Source organism: Dendrobates tinctorius, unplaced genomic scaffold (assembly GCF_039654945.1).
Source record: "Dendrobates tinctorius isolate UK_male_01 unplaced genomic scaffold, ASM3965494v1 ptg000138l, whole genome shotgun sequence".
NCBI lineage: Eukaryota > Metazoa > Chordata > Amphibia > Anura > Dendrobatidae > Dendrobates > Dendrobates tinctorius.
Window position 1 is genome coordinate 13,251,976 of NW_027361806.1, and position 19,072 is coordinate 13,271,047.

The 19,072-nt window shown below is 41.5% G+C and overlaps 2 protein-coding genes across 24 annotated transcripts in view; one reads left to right on the plus strand and one right to left on the minus strand.

Annotated features, from left to right (window-relative positions):
• Nucleotides 1-19,072, plus strand: part of NFIA (nuclear factor I A) — a 507,433-nt gene that overhangs the window by 485,443 nt on the left and 2,918 nt on the right. The window lies entirely within an intron of this gene.
• TM2D1 (TM2 domain containing 1) overlaps nt 1-19,072 on the minus strand; it is a 201,435-nt gene that overhangs the window by 62,000 nt on the left and 120,363 nt on the right. The window contains exon 7 of one of the 3 annotated variants that reach the window (XM_073544625.1): nt 1,706-3,103. The exons of the other annotated variants lie outside the window; for them this stretch is intronic. The gene's annotated coding sequence lies outside the window, so the exon portion shown is untranslated. Of the gene's footprint in view, nt 1-1,705; nt 3,104-19,072 lie in introns of those variants that run through there. 3 annotated transcript variants of the gene reach the window in all.

The window sequence follows — 19,072 nt, forward strand, 5'->3', positions numbered from 1 at the left end:
AAGCTTCCAAGCGTGCACTGACTTAGCAAATCGGCTGCCTTTGATATACAATACTACAGAGGTGGCTGGTAACCTAGGCAACAAGTCGTAAACTAACTTCGTTCTTGAGAACGAAGATGAATTTTGGTAAATTGCAAACTTACGAGCACTTAGTAGTTTTACCCACTTAAGAAGTTAAGACATCACCTTTAATATAAACACTTGGATATGGCAAAATAACGCCTAAAAGCTTCAACTTGTCCCACTAAAAGACGATGAGAGGAGCTACTACTTCATAAAAAAAATACAAAAACCTATATGGCTGTGAATGTGAGAAGGCAAAGACAAAAAAAGGTAGACAAGCACAGCAACCATATTTTACGACATTAATTTGTTTCATATTTTTACACACTGAATCCTTAATACTACATGGCGGTGTGTGTATATATATATATATATATATATATGACACTGGTCCCATCTCTGCTGTGTATTTTCTCAGAGATCTTGAAAGATCTTAGAGAGACCTTGAAAATTCAATGTCAAGCAGTAAAATGTGTGAGAAGGCACCACGGGGTCCCACATTCCATTGTTGATGCATGGAAACCATGTTTTACAACGAAGGAACATTGAGATTGCATGCAAATTCGACTTGGCTATAAGCCTCAGTATGTTGTGTCTGGGGCAGTCCGACTTATTATTATTATTTATTATTATTATTTATAATAACAACAACATGAGGCTCCATTGGAGCAGCCGTTAACTATGTCTTATGTCCTTTTATACAGATAAATCACTATTATAGATGGATAAATAAGGGTGGGGGGTACATAAATACATCCCTGATTTTTGAAGACCCCTAAAGTAGACTATGGGGACATAATGCCAACCCTATGTTTTACTTAGCTACAGACTGGTAGTGCCCTATTGGCCGTAAAAGTAATGGCCACCAGTGTAAGGGTCCCGTTTCACATAGCGACGCACCAGCGATCCCGACAACGATACGACCTGGTAAGGATCGCTGGTGCGTCGCTAGTAAGCTGTCAAACAGGCAGATCTACTCAACGACGCACCAGCTATCCCGACAATGGTACGACCTGGTATAACACAGCAGCTATTCAGACGATTCCCGCCTGCGTCCCTGAGTTCTGAGTCGCCAACGAGGTCGCTTGTCGGCGTCAAACACAGCGATGCATGGTGGCCAGTGGGATGCCGACGATGAAAAAATGGCCCAGGACATTCGAGCACGATCAGCGATATCCAGCAGGGGGGCTGGTCGCCACTATGTGTCACACGTAGCGAGATCGCTGTTGCTTCACAAAATTGGTGACGCATCAGCGATCTTGCTAGCGATCTCGCTATGTGAGATGGGGCCTTACGTATATCTTGGCATCATGAGAATGCTACCAATACAGATATAGATCTTTTGGAGACATAGGTGGATTTTGGAAGGACTGCCAGATCTTTTGGAAACACTGCCAGATCCACCAAGTAGATCGGTCAATATGGACTTTTCTCCTGTCCAGTTCTATAGCGTCTTCCTGCTGTGATGCTAAAGCATGATCCAATTAAATGTCTCTACCTTGGCTTCCTCTCCCCTCTCACAGCACTAAGAGAATCTGCAGCTGCATCTCCCTCCTCCCGCTATTCTGTTTGGTGTACTAAACTTGTCAATTTTTCTTAGGGGACTCTATATAATATGAGATTCACTTTTTGTATTGAAGAACTGAAATATATTAACTTTTTGATGATATTCTAATTTTGGGAGATGCGCCTGTACCATAGGTGAATAGTCCTGTCACAATTGATGGATTTCCAACTTTCTTCCAATGTCTACAGAGGTTTCTGACCATTTCCATGGATTTGGAAGGCAAAGAACAATATTTGACTTAAGATGGTTAGTTGTTTTCAGGTTTACCCCATTTTTAAGAATATTTTCAAACACATTCTTAAACCATTTTTTGGTCCTTTTTTTTTTTCTGGAGGCGAGACAGGAGACACCACCTACATTTTGTTTTTCAAGGCAGAAGAAGCAATAGAAGATAAAACCCCAAATATCCACACTCACCGCTAATTGTTACTTACTGCAAAGTTCACAAATGCTCTCAGATTTCCAAAATGAAGCAAAACGAGGCAAAAAAAAAAGAAATCCCAGACAAATAAACATGACTGCTTAGCAACGAGGTTATACACCAGTGAGCCAACATAGAAAAAAAAGGTCATTTCAAAGAGATTTGGCAACATCTCGAAGATCAGCATCTCTCCATTGTCTGCAGTAGACGTTAATGGTGCGTTCTGCGGAGCAATCAGATGTCGTTCCTATTGTCTGAATCCAAAAGGCCCATATGTTCTTGATAAAATGGGACAGTAACATGTAAAAAAAAAAAGTCCATATCGTATGTCCACTGTAATGTAGCGGGGAAAACCTCAGAATCCGGCTCCTAACCAATATTGTTGATTTAGCGAGCATATGGTTGGAAAAGGTCAAACGCTCCATAGCCCACCTACAGTTACTTTCAGAAATTGCCTTTGTTTTGGTTGGGATGGGGAAGGGTTGGCAGTGGGATCTGCTTTCATAAAGCTTTGGAGAATTTGAAATCTCATTTTAAAGGGTTTTAACCCTTTCTGAAATCTCTAGAAAAAAAAAAAAAGAATTTAGGAAAGAAAAATATCAAAAGTTTTCCAAAATGTACATCTCCAAAAACTTTTTCTCCCCCCCCACATTTGTTCCAACTTTTCTTTCAAAACATATCCCCCTTTAAATTGAAGAAGAATTAACATTCTAAGAAGCAAAATGACCGAGCGGAAGATCTAAGCTGCAGGGTTTTTTGTTTTGTTTTTCTTCCACATTTCCCGTGTCCTTTAATCCCAATGCAGAGCCTTAAGTCTGAAGAAAGTCTTGTCCAGGGCTGTTTTAATGGCTGCAATCTATTTTTTATGAAAAAGCAGGAAACAAGCTGTCCTCAGTAAAAAGATTTACAAAATGTAATCATTGTTGAAATATTCTCTTTGAACTGGCTCGGTCCACAGGGGTCTATGGCTCCCAATACCCTGTTTTTCTTAAGAACACCCTCACAAGTTCCTCTGTAAGATCAGGTACTGTGCTGGTGTTCTCTTTGATGTCCTGAATGAATGAAAGAAAAGCATAATAAAAGGGGACTGTTGATCAAGCATAAAATACACTTTAAGCCGACAGAATAGCAGAGTTAACACATACTAAGCTGCTTTTAGCTCCCCTCTCCTCACGTCTCTCTTTTTCACTTTTTTTTTTCCTGTGCTTTGTATACAGTGGGGTTTATAGTATAAAAAGTCTCTGATGTGTGCAGTATGCCATTTCCTAATAGGAAGGAGAGAAAAAAACATCTAAAATACGATTGGGAATCTTGTCACCCTCTATGAGTCCACTTTGTGTTTTTTCTTTTATATATTTTTTTGGGGGGGAATGGAAAAAAAGTAAAATTAAAGTGTAACTGACCATTGCATTCACATCGGTGAAAATCCCTCTAATTTCTTTAAACAATATTTGATATATAGCTTGCAACACATAACATTTTTTTCCAGAACAGTTGGGGTTTCCGGTGGGTTTTTTCTTTGCCAAGAATAACAGAGGCTACCACGTGATTTCTTGTTTGTAAAAACACCAAAACCCAGATGGAAACCTGAAAGAACTAATTACAAGTCTATGAAATCTGCCAAGACTCGTTGAGATCCTTAAAGCTGTTTTATAGGATTTTTAGTATTGACAGACTATGCTAAGATAGTCCTTCAGGATTTGATCAGTTGGAGTTAACTCCTGACACTCCTGCCATTCATTATTTGAGCGATCATTTTGATCAATTACTGTTATTGGAGCACCAGGTAGTGCAGCTCAGTCCCATCCACTTGAAATATACACCTGTCGCAAAAATTAAGAAGTATAGGTATATTTGAGTAAACTGTAAATTGCTCTTTTATTCTATAAACTACAGACATGTCTTTGAATTTCCAAGTACTAAAATTTGTATTTATTTTCAGAAAATAAGAAATGGTCAAAATAACAAAAAAAAAATGGATTGCTTGCAGACCTCAAATAATGCTAAGAAAACAAGTTCATAATCATTTAGAAACAACAATACTAATGTTTTAACTCAGGAAGAGTTCAGAAATCAATATTTTGTGGAATAACCGTGATTTTTAATCACAGCTTTCATGCGTCGTGGCTGCTTTCCACCAGTCTTTCACACTGCTTTTGAGTGACCTTATGCCACTCCTAGTACAAAAATTGAAGCAGTTCTTTGTTTGATGGCTTGTGACCATCCATCTTCTTGATTACATTCCAGAGGTTTACAATGGGGTTCAGGTCTGGAGATTGGGCTGGCCATGACAGGGATTTGATGTGGTGGTCCTTCATCCACACATTGATTGACCTAGCTGTGTGGCATGGCACATTGTCCTGCTAAAAAAAACAGTCCTCAGAGTTGGAGAATATTGCCTGAGCAGAAGGAATCAACTGTTTCTCAAGGATAACCTTTTATGCGACTTGATTTATACGTCCTTCGCAAAGATTATTCTGCCCAAATCCAGCCTTTGCTGAAGCATTCCCAGATTACCAATCCTCTACCAAATTTCACACTTGGTGCAAGACATTGTACCTTGTATGCCTCTCCAGGTCTCCGTATAACCATTAGAAGCCCAGGTGTTGGACAAAGCTGAAAATTAGACTCATTAGAGATAATTACCTTACTCTAGTCCTCTATGGTCCAATCATTATGGTCTTTGGCAAACTTCAGCCTGACTCTCCTTTGGTTCTCATTGATGAAAGGCTTTTTTCTAGCTTTACATGACTTGAGCCCTGCCTCTAGGAACCTGTTACAAACTGTGCTTGTCGTGTGCTTCATCCCAGCTGCCATTTGCCATTCCTTTTGTAGGTCACTTGATGTCATCCTGAGTGACATTCGAATAAGAGGATGGTCATCCCGGTCAGTGGAGAGTCTTTTTCGCCCTCCACCGGTCTGTAGCTTTGTTGTCCCCAATGTCTGCTGCTTGACCTTGTTGTAATGAACTGCAGTCTTAGAAATTTTAAGGATGGAGGCTACATGACGCTCACTGTATCCCTCTGCTAGCAAAGCCAGAATTGAGCCCTTCTTTTCCTCACTCAAGGCTTTTCAACTCCTTTGGCATGGTTAAGTTATTTTTTCATTACATTTGGGATATTACTAGCACTTGTTTTGCCATCCAGCTTGTCCTATTGCAAGAGGATTGTGAACACCACAGCAGGGTTTTTTATACTTTCCTTCGTTAAGTAAGATTTGGTTCAGGTGATCACCTAATCAGAAGCACATTAAGTAGAAAGAGGTGTACTCTGGTTGGAATTCAACTGACACTGGAATGGAATGGCTGTCATATGTACAGTAGAGAAGCTGATTTTTACAAAACTGCAGTGGTCTCAATTTTTGCCAGAGCTGTATATATATATTGGGGTGCCTAGAAAGCAATGAGAGGGTTATTAAACGTAGATCAGTTCAGCTGATCGCTGGAAGTTGGGTCTACGCTGATAAAATATTAATGTCTGCCCCTGATTGTAGTAATTGAATGCATGTTTGAAACATTGAATAACTATTTTGCGATGTAACATACAGGCATAGGGTTCGGCACTGTTCTCATGTACTGCGAGGTAGAATAGTTGCAGACGCCATGCCCAATAGATGAAGGTCGTCTGAACCAATGGATTTCTGTGGAAATGGTCAACTAAACAATAGGGTTGTCTTGAATTCCTTGATGAATATCAGCAAAAAAAGATCAGGCAGGTTGGATTTCAACATGCCCAATTCATTGGTTCTTGAAGAAAGAGGTATGCCCACCAAAGGAGTCTGACAGATTATTTTCCTATTGAGAACACATGCACGCTCAGTTAAGTCCAGTGTGCACGTGTATGGGAGTATTGGCTGTTAAGACAATAGCTGTTCTTAAGGTGTGGCTTTCGGTGTATAGGATTGCCTAAATATTGTTTGTAATAGTAAATATAATACAGGGAGGAGGGAGATTGCAGCTTTTCTTTGAGGGTCTGTGAGACTGCGAGCTGTGAGAGGGGAGGAGCCGAACTGGATAGAAAAAAATTAATTTGCTGGTCAGCCATCAGCTGTCTATGGTGTATGGCCAGCTTTACTTAAGGGCAGTAGCAGATAGAAGGGATTGAAGTGTTTCCTGCCCGTTCGGTGCCTGTCGGTGATTAACCAAGACATAAAACACCTGGGTATTGGCCCATAACCTCTTACAGTCTGGCCACCAGCCTAGGCCACAACAAGCTCTAATCTTCACACTTCTGAAGAGCCTTCAAGGCTATAGATAAGGATTAATTAGTAGAGAGTCTGGATCAGCCAGTTCCTTCCAGATAGGAGATTTTGCTCCTAGAGAACAGAAGACCTTCCAATTATATTCACTCCTGGTCCCACGAATAATTCACTGTGCAGAAGTCCTAGGAAACTGATGTCACGTGTTAGGCTAGTTTCACATTAGCGTTTTTTTGCGCAGCGCATCGGGCGCATAAAAAACGCAAAGAAAAACGCAAAACAAACGCGCGTTTTTTTAACGTCATGCGCACGCTGATGTGTAAAAAAAAACGCAGCGTTGTTTGCGTTTTACATGCGTTTTTTGCATGCGTTGGCGTTTTTTATGCGCATGCGTTTTTAAGTGTGACGTTTTTTCCATTGTCTAGAGAACATTCTAGACTTGTTTCACTCAAAAACGCATGCGTAAAAAAACGCAACCGTGCGCAAGACCATGCGCACGCATGCGTTACCATAGACTTCAATGTGTTGTTTTTGCGCATTCCGTGCGCAAGCGTGCGCATGCGTTTTTTTGCCGAGACAGGGCGCACCAAAAAATCCAACATGTTGCGTCTGGCGCACCTGGCGCAAAAGACAAAAAAACGCATGCGCACGAAAACGCAAGTGTGCGCAAAAACATGCGCACGTCATGTTAAACATAGGTGCGCAGTGCGCATGCGCACGGGTGCGCACGATGCGCTGCGCACAAAAGCGCAAATGTGAAACCAGCCTTACTATTACCTTTGCTACATCGGAAGTTATTTTTATAGATATTTTAATTATTTAAAGTGATAGTAACACAATTATGCATGCAAATAGTCCCCCACCAATGATAAGAATAGGAATTACGTAGAGGGCTGAATGACAAAAAGTCTTTGCCAAGTGAAAGTTAAATACAAAGTTTTTTTACATGACCAGTCATACTTTACTTTGCTTTTAGACAACGTAGCAGTTTGAGCTTTTACCTGGATTTTCATAAATTTTACAAAGAAAAACTATTTGGAGATAGATCAGGCCAATAGATATACTGTTCACTAGGCGAGGTTTCCTTTCCAAAATCCAAAAACACCAACTCTCCAAGTGTTAAACAGAATATACATGTCCTCAAATAACTCCCCGATTTATAGACGTGCGCCAAGTGTCACACCCTGCTCTGGATTCCACATTAACAATCTCCTTCCTCAGCGTTAAACTTTGCCCTTCAGAACTTTTGTTTAACTTTGTAATTTGAAAAGCAGAAAGTGCTGGCTTGCCAATCACATGCGAGCTCTAGCCATACCTGCGAGTGATATCCTCCTAACTCCAGCGTGTTTAGGAAACCGCAGCCAAGAGAATCACAGAAGCAGAATGAGTTACTGTGTAATCTCACATAATCACTGGGGATCCGCTCCAGCATCCTACACGTAGAGAGCGGGAAGATGCGAAGCCTTGGGTGTCGCCTACATGAATGCTGTAGACCAGTGAGCTGTCAAACATGGTGAATGAAGATGGTGCTACAGTTCTACCTGAATAATCCCATCTCCCGAGAATATTTGAGTATTTATAGCATAAGAAGACAGAAGTTCATAGTTAACACCGTGTTGCAAATATAAGGGAATTGCATAAATTACTTAAAGATATGTTCTTTTTAGTACATTGTGTGTATTAAAAGGAATCTGTCACTATGAATTTTATACCTAAATTGAGAGCAGCATAATGCAGAGGCAGAGACCCCGATTCCAGCAATGTGTCACTTACTGGGCTACTTTTGTGTCTGTGAGGGATGAGGGAGACTCCATTTTGGATTTATTAATTCAGGCCCCATAGATTATCCAGAAATCTCCATTCCACAGCAGGGATGTGGCCCCAACCCTTGGGATAAGTACACAATTCCCAAAAGAACAGAACTTTACCATATGGCCAGAGAATTAGAGACCATGTGTTAATGAAGACAAGAAGGAGCAGAGCTGAGACCCCCCCCTGCTGTCTTTTGTGCAAGGCAGCCAACGTCAATGGAAGCTTTAGACCGAGCGTCACCGACGCCTAGAGATGAATTATGAGAGTACCGTGCATCTCAGGGGTAATTCCAATATACTACCAAAACCCTGGGAGCCCTCCACACGCACCCCTGCATCTCATCCTTGTCTAGCGGTCCCGTATACCGACATTGAGAATGGCTCTCCAGAACCACTTAGCCGACCCAAGGTTGGACTCCATATCGGTCCAGCCCCCAATGAACCTGTTGAGACGTCAGTCATCCTGTTTGGACCTCCTGCTTGGAAGTTATGACCCATTCTAGATATTGGGAATTATTTCAGCAAGGTGGTCAAGGGAGGAGAATTCAGTCCAACCCATAGGGGCAGTGGCAAATATGGGAGGGGGCGAGATAGGGATTAAAAGCTAGCTACCCACCTTTAGGCTTTGTCATTGTTCTAGCAAAAAATAGTAGAAAAGAACGGCACTCACCGGGTAGTGTAGTCAAGGCTTTATTATAAAAGCATATCAGCGGGAGAACGGGTGCAAAAAGGAGATGGCAACGACGATCGTTTCGCACTGCAAAGGCGCTTCCACAGTGGACTTTGTCATTGTTCTGCCATGGAAGCCACGTCACATCATACGTGGAGACGGACCAGAAACTAAAAAGGTGCCTCTGGATATGAGAGCTTCCCTTCATCCACAAGTTATATGGAACGGTAACGTGACACAGCTAACTGATATCCCATACCTGTACCCTACTTTTATCTGTACTTCTCGCTACAATACCTGTATATTACTCTGTATATATTTGTAGTATCTAGTGCACGTTTCGGCATTTAAAATATCAATTAATTTTGGGCTGCTCTTATCTCGAAACCTGATTTCTCACGTCCGGGAGTCCAGCTAAGGGGTGATATCCGTATCTTCTGGCTCTCTTCTCGTGTGTTTCCTTACAGTGTCGTTTTTATAAAAATCATAGTTTTATTAGCAGGAGATTATCACTAGTAAACCTGCTGCCATGTAGTCCTCCATATTTGTGAGCTCTCTTTAACTCCACCTTCACCACTGATTGCCTGCTTTCTGCCTATGTACAGTGTACACATAAAGGAAGCTATCAACCAGTGAAGTGGGCGCAGTTCTACAGAGCTCAGCATTCAGAGAATGTAGCTCTGCAACAGATAAAACAGTTTTTAATCAAAACTGCAGCACCCAGAAAAGTAAGTGATACAGCACTGGAATCAAAGTCTCTGCTCTTACATCATGCTGCTCTCAGATATGGTATCAAAAACCTTGTGACAGATTCCCTTTGAAACAATTGTGCATTTGGCCTTAATTACAAATTTGCAACCAGTTTTCATTTGCAGCTTGCTTGCATGCATTGCAATACACTGCAAGCTGCTCAATTCTGTTACTTCTGAATCCCATAAATCAGCTTCCTTTTGGGTTAATCTTTAATTTCTCTTTTAAACCTTCATTTTATCTCGACTATAATTAAATCAGTTTTGAGCTCTGGTTGGGTTTCACAAGAGATGAGAGAGGGGCTAGAGACAGAGTTCGGCTACCTGGATTCAGACTAAATGGAATCAAGCAGCATAGTATAATGTTATGCATGCAAGCTGCAGAACAAAATGATAAAACTGTATAATTAAAGTCAATTGCAGAAATGTTTTATATTGCATAATACATACGACACACTAAAAATATATATTCAAACTCCAATAGACTAAAATGAAGAAGGCCACCATAGTCTGCTTGGATAAACCCTGTTTCCCCGAAAATAAGACACCGTCTTATATTAATTTTTGCTCCGAAAGTTGCACCATGTCTTATTTTTGGGGGTGTCTTATTTTCATGAGAAACATTCCAGCGCGCTCTACCCTTACATAAGGAACGTTCTGTAGCGTAAAACCAGTAGTCAGACATATAGACCGTTCAGCAGAAAAGCAGACAAATCAAAAGTAACACACTACGGTATGGTACTGTAATTGCCTGACTCCCACACAGGGCCACAAAACATAAGGGCTCTAAAATGGCTCCCACACTTTCTGGACACTGTACCGCTACCGTAACAATCACCCACAGCAGTTCCTTTACCGTAGCAGCCCCATCATCATTTTGCAGCCCCAAATATTCCCATCATCCCATTGCAGCCCTCATCATCCCTTTACAGTCCCCAATACAGCACCTATCATTCTGCAGTACAGTATTGCAGCCTCCCATCATCACACATCATCCCACTGCAGTCTCCCATTATCCCGGTATCCCACTGCAGCCTCCCATTATCACAGTATCCCACTGCAGCCTCCCATGTCTGTACCATACACACACACAGACACACACACCCATACACAGACACACACACACTTTCACTTTCTTACTGGTTTCCTCCGTGGTGCTGCTTTGGTGGTGCAGGAGCCCTGGGCCAATCACAGCCCAGGAACAATCAGAGGCTATGGATGACGTCAGCTGGCCCATGGCTCCTGCGCTGTGATTGGCGCAGGGCTCATGGGCGGAGATCGGCACACAGCTCCGAGGCTGTGATTAACTCCTGCGAACAGCGCAGCTGCAGTGGTGGGCACCGGACAACGGGGACAGCGGGAGCGAGACATAACTGCATGCCCCATGCACAGAACAAGGTATGCCTTATTTACGGGGGGGTGCCTTATATTAGCAGGCACAGTGCGACCCCTAGCATGCCTTACTTTCGGGGGGCGCCCTATTTACGGGGAAACGGTAGCATTTCCAACATGTATACCCTTAGTACACCTTACAAGATGTAACCCAGATCATTAGGTGAGAAGTGGTCAAATTAACCAAAAATTAATCTATCAGTAGGAAATCTCCCTCCTCATCTTATACCAGAGTAGGAAAGGGAATTTTGGAAAGGCATTGTCAAAAGTAGACCAAGTATTTTAAACAGAAGGCCGACCTCTGGTGAGCTTGCTCACATATATGTTAGTGGATTACTGTACGTATATCTAATACCCAAACCGCTAAGATTCATGCAATTTTACTAGGAGATTTCAGAAATGCAAGTTAAATTTTACGTGTGAACTTACAGCAGAATACTGGGCTTGTTCAAGGTAGGCTATCATTGTGTTCACTGGTATAGAGTCCAAATCTACCAATGAAAATAAGCTTTGTGTTACGCATCTGTCCTGATCCAGGTTTTTCTCCCCTCATCCTGGTCCGCTGAACTCTGTTGTGCTCCAAGTCGCGCTTTGCAGATGGTCCAGCATGATCCCATATGATCATCTGCCTGGGCCATCAAGACCTATCATAAGGCCTATCAAGACACACCTGGGCCTTGCTTATATTAAGACTTTAGTTGCTTCAGAGTTGTGTCTGCTACCTGTTCCCGTCTTCCATGACTTCTGCTATGTGTTCGCCTGCTGCCTCCAGGACATCTCCTGTCAGTTTGCGGTTTCCGGGACCTCTGCTACCTGTTCCCAGTTTTCCGGTACCTTTCCTTCGTGTTCCCGGTCAGGACTTTCGCTACATGTCCGTTTCTGGCTTCTAGGACTTCTCCTTTCCGCTTGTGGATGTCAGGATCTCTGCTATTTGTTCCCTGTCTTCCAGGAAGTCTGCTATGTTTCCGCCTGTGGCATACAGGATGTCTACTGTCCGCTTGCAGCTTCCAGGAACTCCTTTACCTGTTCTCAGTCTTCTAGGACCCCTGCTACCTATTCCCAGTCTTCCAGGACCTTTGCATTGTGTCTGCCTGCGGCTTCCAGAATGTCTCCTGTTTTCCTGCAACTTTCATAACCTTGGCTCTTTGCCAGGGGCTTACAGGACCTTGCCAGGGGCTACCTATTTTGGGACTCCTGTCTGTCTGTGATCTCTTGTACCACTACAGCCAATTTTCTGTGTACCTACTGTGCCTGCTGCACCAATGCTCGTGGACCGTGTGGCCACCCGGACCTTGGTCTTTGAAGATCCACCTCAACTAATGAGCCTAACACTTTGACACTGAGCCTTTTGACATCTTAAGGTATGTCACCATATTAACCTATTTGCCCATTGTAAATTCTGACCTCTGGAGCAGAACTCCAGCAATCATAATAACTGTTTTGCCACCATTAAAGTATTCACATTTGCAAAGTCATTTGGCACTTATTATAAAATCTGTAATGGTGGCTCTGAATAAAGCCTTCAATGCAGATGTGAATACCGCCTAAACAGCAGATCAGCTTCATTTCCCGTGGTCTGTGGCAGATCCAGCTTGAGACTACAACCAGCAGAACAGGATGAAAGCAAATTTTACAATCCCTGGCTGATTGCACCTGACCTTGACCAGGTAGTTTCAGTGTCTTACTTGAGGTTGTCCGCCCCCTGGTGAATCTTTTTGTTCGGTCGGGTACACTACATAGATGAATATGTTAATGATGGAGGTATTATAAGATGGTGTGTTAAACGCTGCGTCTGCAGTTTTGTCGTGAAGATGAAATTGTCAAAAGCTTCTATGTATTCGTCCATCACAATGGGGCGGTCACAGATCAGCAGGTATATCAATGAGAGAAACTTCCTGTTTAGAATGCAGCCGAGAGTATATTGTTTATGGTTCATAAAGTCTTACTACTGTCCTCCGACACCAGCGCCTCAGTGTTTCAGCTTTCATGGTGCAGTAAATTAGGGAAGAAAGGAAAAAAAGAGTGTCAAAATGCTCCTCGGAGGACAGTAAAACCCCATTCACTTTGCAGTGGTTAAATGGTATTTTATAAGCGTCGTCTACGTGGGGCTGCTTTGCATTACATGAGTCGAGTACCTTGGAGATGACACACATCTGCAAGCATTTTATTAAATCCTTAGTCAGCAGTTTTCAATCTGATGTGATTACTCCTTCATTTGACTTGAGAAAGGGGAGCTAAGATCTCATACTGGACTGCAGAATTCTGTGTGATGTTTCTCCTTGAAGAATGAAAAGAGGACACGAGGAAGATTCTTAAAGACCGACAAGCTGTGATACAATGGAACAAGGTGTCAAGACTCGTAATGGTCTTATACAGACACAATGCTGAAGCACCTTTACGTCACAGTGAGTTTGTATAGTACTTGGCTGTGAAATGCGTTAGCATGATAAGTTGCAGAGAAAAGGAGACACAAAAGCGCAATAGGGTCTTATCTGTGTTAGAGAGAGAGATTACACTAAGAAATTTGCTCACCTGATTAGGGTAAGAGAAAGCATATAGTCTGGCGGCTGCTGCAAATCCACAGGTCCTCAACGACCAGAAGAAATCACGTATTCAGGGGAATTTGTAGTTATATTCCGCGCTGCCGCAAGAAAGTATTCCAGGAGATCAATGTCAAAGAGTCACAGTGGTTTATTCCACCTGCTGGTATTTTCTGATGAAGGGGGCATGAGACCCCCGAAATGTGTAGAATAAACCACTGTGAATCTTTGACATTGATCTCCTGGAATACTTTATTGCGGCAGCGCGGAATATAACTACAAATTCCCCTGAAAGCATGACAAGTTGGGATGTAGAAATCCTGAAGGACTGATATCCATTATGGATTGTTGTCACCAAATCTGCTTTAATGTAGAAACATCTCATGATACAGAATTGTTTTTGGAAGGTATAACCATTGGAGAGAAAGTCACTTTCTGGAAATTAAGAGTCCTAAAATTCAAAAATAATATAGAAATCCCATTGGTCCAATAACCCGTTATATCCACGGAGATTTGGACTCTTCAAAAACTATTGTTCTCCAGATTCAGTGCCCGATTTAAGCATTTGTCTACTTTTGACAATTTGTTGAAAGGATCCTATACAATTAATCTGATGAGAAGTTAGACCATCGACCAACTACAATCTGGGAAATCACAGAAACCCATCAGCGAGTGTTCATTTCCCCAACAGATCAGGAAATTATTATATGAAACCCAATGATATTGATGGACACTCTGTAATGATGGAAGTCTCAGAACTTTCAGAAACATGGACACTCTTTCTAGCTACACTTCAATTTGGCTAATTAATGGAAATCCCAAAAGAGGAACTTCCCTCAATTATCTTCTGTAGTAAAGCATTTGAAAAAGGGCATTACACGTCGTGCAACCCATTCGGGAGAAGCTCGTGCTACTGTTCTTCAATTAGACTGATATGAAGTGCAAAAATAATCCTTTTCTCCTTTATCACCACTTTGCATAAAACATAGATGAACAAAAAAACATGGACTTTAGTCGGACTCACTGGTTGTTGATGGATTGTAGTCAAGATAATGGTGGAGCAATGATTATAGAATATTTTTTGAACATTTAGAGGCACTGGAGGAAATAAAAAGATGTCAAGACCCCGGGTGTCTAACTGCTCCCCTGAAGACCACGAAAGGAATCATGCCAGTCATTATGGTCTACCTCCAGTTATGACTTTATCCCAGCCCTAATGGTTAAAGAAAAAACAAAACCTGATATTAATGTGTGTGTGTTCGACATCCTCTATTCTGCCTTAGGGTAAAGTGGTTTTTTTTATGTGGATTTTGGAACAGATGCACTTTACACAGCTTTTTCATGTGGATTTTAAACATACCCTTTGACCATTACTGAAGCCTCTCAGTAACCAGCATGGTTTATGCTTGTGGTGTCAATGGTTTTGGCCTCTGTGTTACATATTTGGGCACAAATTGTCCCAATTCCTCATATGCTTTGGGTAAAGTAAGATATCTATAAGAGAAACCACCACAAAGAACCTTTATCAGGGTAATGGCGCCAATAGGAGGTAGACTACCACTCTGAAAACCCAAATACGCAGGCCGTCTTATTACCCTGTCATTGAGATTGGCCTTACATGGGAGTTTTGGTGGTTAGCAATGCAATATATATTTCTTTTATGGCATATCCTAGCAATCTTATCAGGTTCTTGATCCACCAGCCAATTGGTTGTTGTGGTGTCAAGGCTCCCTTCAATCACCATATCGTCTCCATTACCAGACATGACACTGAATATTTTGTAGTGGTTTTGTCTCGTATTTTCACCTGCATGGGAATAAAGTTGGCAATATACATTATATGGCCATTTCTCCCAATTCCCCCACGCACAAACGTTCAGCCAAGTGTTCCTATGATCTACATGAGAGCTGCCACCAGACGCTTCTAATAGCTTATCTTCCCTAAGAACAAAAGGATCGACCATTGAAGTTCAACAGGCCGAATCCTTCCTCTTACCCCCACTTCCCCAATATCATCTCTCAGGGGAATGTCTGGTGGCCCCATTAACACTGAATGTTTGGCTGGTTTGGCCAACAGTTGGGCCTTAACTAAATATGAGCGAACATCGTCGGCTCTCTCCTTATTCGGCAAGCTATAGCAGTTACCGAAGAAGATACTTTAAGAAAGCAGATTTACCAGACACAGCAACTACAAAATAATGTGGGTGGCATGTCCTGTAGATAGACCATTAATTTTTGAAGTCCCAGAAAAGCCTCTTTTAACGTCGTGATGTTAAGGTCTTACCGCCTAATAAAACTTTTCCCTGTTCTATGGTTCTTTAACTTGTATGCCATTATCACAAAAAAATCTAAAATTTGGAAAATGTAGATGGCTATATTCTGATGCAGGAAGTGGTTGGGTCATCAAAGAGAATCTTAGTTTAGTTTTTACTGCATTTTATATGTATTTATTTAGTAAGACAGTCCATTACTATTATAATCAGTTCCAACATTGTTACTCCAACCAAAAACATGTGGCGTGCAGCTTACGCTTTCCATCATAAAATCTTTACTCCTGTACTGTGACAAATTCCAAGAGTGTGCTGTATCTGCAAAGCACTGCAAGAGCGGTCATCAAGATGGGGAGGGGAGGTGGGAAGAAAGTTTGAAAGCTGAATTACCAGACAAAGACTTGAGAGTCTTGCTGCACAGCTAAAATAAAACTCCCGACTCAGCACCTTCTATTGATTAAAAACTAACCTTTAAAGTAACTCTCGGAGTGTGTGGTTAGCATTTAAATTTAGGCATGTCACGAAGTTGATTTGTGTTACAGAATACCAACTCCATAGGCGTCACCCTCTCATCAATTTCCCTAAGCAGCCGGAATATTTCACAAAAACGTCAATAAGAAGGAGAAATCTTAAAGAAGATCCTCATGCAATCGCGCCCCAACCCTCCGACTATTAGAAGTGTGCAAAGTGAAGAACCTAATAATTGCTGCTTTGTTTAACTTTTCCCAAGTACCAGGGAAGGGCCGATTAATTAAACACACACAAGACTGGTTTTGGAGTGTGGGGTCCCATTCTCGTAGTTGGGTCATAAATTACCCAGAATGAATACTTCAATGTGTTTGCAGTGGATTTGCAACGTCAGAGTAAAGGGGAAGGTTCGGTGGGAGGGGAGCCGGGACTTTCTTGCTAATGATAGTCACGTCTGGCTCTGTCTGGTTGCTCTTAACAACCAGACATGATGTAACACCACGATGAACTTGAACTTGGGGAGTTGAAATGGGAACAATAGACCAGAGTAATCAATAATGCCTATTTCAGTGAAGGATTACAGATCTGCTCTGGGGTAACCTTGTCTGCTAGACTCAAGAGGAAGACTAGGAAAACTTTTTTTTTTTTAGTGCATTTTTGTTGTAAGTGCATAATATATATTTTTAGTGCAATTTTTTTTGGCCATGAGTTTGGATTTTTTTTTTTTTTTTAATTGTGCAGAATCTCAGCTTTAGGTCTGAAACCGTGCAAGAGAATGGCAATGCACCAGCTGTTTACACATGGCAAGTTCATTCATAAGCCATGTGCACAGCTGCTGTGGAACTTGGGTCATGGAAGGTAGCCGAAAAGCATTGTCTGTAATAAGAGTCTGGTGCCTGCGCAAAGATCTGACTGACTGCGCTGGGAAAGAAACCTCTTTAAATCTAATTACAGGATGTAAATGTTCTGTATCCCATGGCAACCAATTAAAGAATTTTTTTTTCCTGCAAAAAAAAAAAAGGAATCGTAAAAATCTTCTGCTTTGATTGGCTGGTGCGATTGCAATAAAGTTATATAACTTGCATTATTGTACCACTTTTATGTTACTTTTGTGGGAGGAATATCCTGTTCTCATTGCTTTACAACTTTGCTCGGGGGGGGGGGGGGGGGGGGAGTTACAAAAAAAATAAAGACATTTGTATTTTTTTTTTTTTGAGAAAAAAATAATTTCCATGCAATGTAGGTCAAATGTTATCCAAGGGTGACCTGATGCTTTGGTGGTCTATCAATTTGTGTTTAATTTTACTGCATTGATGACATCACATACATTCCTGTGACCGCTGCAGCCAATCACTGACCTTAGTTGTTTTGTCCGTTTGTACAGCCGCTAAGGCCAGTGATTGGCTGCAGTTTTCACATGAATGAAAGGCATGTCATCACAACAGCAAAAGTAAATTATCCAGCGGGGACCACCCGAATGACGTCACTAAAGGCACACAAGTTTTAAGGGGTGACTATTAGTTGGCACCCCAAAAACTTTACCTGCTTGATGACATGTACAGAAGTCACAGGCAGGGTATGTGCAAGGTTGACTCCATACAGAGCAGAAAACCGGCCACGTATGGATAACTCCAATCCCGGCCAAACTTCTGACTATTTTCCAACAATCAGACTCCTTATAAATTTCTCATGTATAATAATTAGTAATAATTACATAGTAAAATGTTAATTAGATTGATAGAGCTTGGTATATATTTACATAATTAAAATTTGTCAACTTTCCTAAGTAAACAAGCAACTGGCTATGCAATTAGGAAATGGATTATACAATATTAATGAGTTTTATTATGAAGCAATACTTGGCGTTGGAGTAGATCTACCTCCTCCGGCAAAACCCAAAACCGACTGACTCCACAGCCTTGGATGCCGCAGTAGCTTCCCTTCCTCCTCAACGTAATCGTGGGGTACCGTTAGAGTTGTAATTTTTTTTTTTTTACATTCCAGAAACTCATCCTGCAAAAAATAAGCCCTCATTTCGATCCTTGAAAGATGGGACCAAAAAAAAATAATTAACAATCGGCTGCGGAATAATTTAAGTCAACTCCATATCTTTTCGGATTCATGTAAAAATTTGAGGAAAAGAAACTGAGCCTGCTGTAAACTTTTTCAGCCAAAGTGTTTGGATACTTATTAGAACTGTAGATTGCACTTCAGAGCTAATTTTCTTACTATATAACAAGGGAGAGGAAGTGCAGCTAGAGTCAGCCATTTTGATATGATGGAGCCATCGTCTGGTCACTCTCTCTGGAAGTCTGATGCAATTTGCAGGTAGTGTTGTAGTGAAGTTGACTTGTGCTAATGACATTTTCAGTAGAGACTTTATGAACTAGTTGTTTTATCCAGATATGAGCGAATCAGATTGAGGTCAGATTTTTAGGAATTTTCTGAATTTGAACATGTAATTCACTTCAAGCAATTTGCCTATAATGTCTGCCACTATTTTACACACTGCAGAAGATTGGATCAGCCAGAGAAGGCTCACACGACCTTGAACACCAACAGCAGGTTGTCCCATAATGCTTTGCAGCTATCACATGGTATAGCCAAGCAGGAGAGACTATTCATAGCCTGTATAAAAGGAGAAGTAGGGAATGCAGCAGCTATTTTGTAGTGATTCTGGATAGTGAGAGGATGTCACAGCTCAAAGCCTAGGCATAGATGTAGGAAGTAAAAGCCATAAAACACTGAAGAGACTGTACAGATAGTGTGTAACTGCACAGAAAAGGAACAGTTACCATTTATTTATCTGTAGCCATATTTGATGAGGTCACTTGGATATTACTAAGGCTGCTGATTGCGTTAAAGAGCTTGAAAGGAGTTGGATACAGTCCTAAGGGACCTCAAAGTGTTACTCATCTTTTCATG